Consider the following 1,328-nt stretch of genomic DNA (forward strand, 5'->3'; position numbering starts at 1 on the left):
CGCCGAATCCGCGGGACCGGGGACCTCCCGCAGGCATGCCGCCGAAGGCAGCCTGTCTGCCGTGCTTGGGGCGGCAAAAAAGCTAGAGCCGCCCCTGCTTCCAGAAGCGTGTGGTTTTGGGTCAGTCGCTCTCTCATCAGTGTCCCCATCAGGGAAAAAAATGTCCATTCCTCCCCCTTGAGAAAATGATCACTGTTTTAGCTTTGGGAGCAGGCTCTGTAACTGTTTTCCCCAGAGACTAGGGATGGTTTCTAGGATCAGGTGGAAGGTTGGAGTCAGATGCCTCAGCCTGTGCGCGCCCCACCCCTGTTGGGCCAGAGGCTGATGGGGGGCGGGGGGACTTCAGGCCACATGGGGACAGGGGAGGACCCCCAACTCCCTAACAACCCCCCCCAAAAGAAACTGTTCCGTACTTCCCCCAGCCACACCCACCAACCCGCCAGATTCACTCCCAGGCTCCTTCCCTCTCCCGCAGCTCCTGCCTCCTCCCCCAGACTGGGGCGCCCGGCAGCACAGCGTAGTGTCCGTGAGGCCCTCGGGCTTTCTCCCAGCCTAGTGCTGGCCCCCAAATCGCCACGAGGTGGCGCTGTTGCAGCCAAGAAAGCCTCTGGCCAAAGGCCCAGGAGCCCGAGAGCTGACAGGGGGGGCGGGGGGGCGCTGGTGGCCCCACCTCTTTTAAGGACCTTCCGTCACCCCAGCCCCCGCTCCGCCACCAGAGAACTGCCCCTGCGCGGCCCAGATCTCAATCCCTGAGCTTCCCCTGAGGCCCCGTCCCTGGACCGCTCACCCGCCTGCTGCTTCTTCCCCCCAAGGGCCTGCCAGTCCCCCGGCGCTCACCCTCCTGCTGCTTCTTCCCCCGAAGAGCCTGCCCGTCCCCCGGCGCTCACCCTTGGGCCAGATAATGGGGGGTGCTCCCCCCTCGCCCTAAGGCCGCCCTTCTCTGTGGCCCTGCCCGCTCCTGGGCTGGAAAGTGCCCTCCCAGCTGCTACCTCCGGGCCCCCCCTCCCCGGCCCCGCACCGTAGAGAAGCTGGAGACCAGAAGCCAGCGCCAAACTGTGTAGGGGCAGCTGCTGTTCTGGCGGGAGCGGGCCCCTCGCTTTAAAAAGCAACATCCCCTGCCACCGGTCACCAGCCCCAACGCCGACCCGTAAGAAGAGAAAGGAGAGTGCGCAGATCAGCTTCAGGAAGAAGCGATGACGTGCAAACGCTCGCAAATACAAAAGCAACACCCTTAGCGAGAAACTCCCTCCGGAGCCCGTCGTTCTGTCTTTGCACCCGCGGGCCAGGGGAGAGCGCGAACGCAGTCCCCCACTACCACAAATTATGCA

The 1,328-nt window shown here is 64.3% G+C and overlaps 1 pseudogene; it reads right to left on the minus strand.

Annotated features, from left to right (window-relative positions):
* Positions 1 to 1,283: 1,283 nt before the first annotated feature.
* LOC112123883 lies at positions 1,284 to 1,328 on the minus strand (annotated as a pseudogene; the record flags this gene model as incomplete).

Source organism: Terrapene carolina, unplaced genomic scaffold (genome assembly GCF_002925995.2).
Source record: "Terrapene carolina triunguis isolate 2854851 unplaced genomic scaffold, T_m_triunguis-2.0 Scaffold10268, whole genome shotgun sequence".
Classification (NCBI taxonomy): domain Eukaryota; kingdom Metazoa; phylum Chordata; order Testudines; family Emydidae; genus Terrapene; species Terrapene triunguis.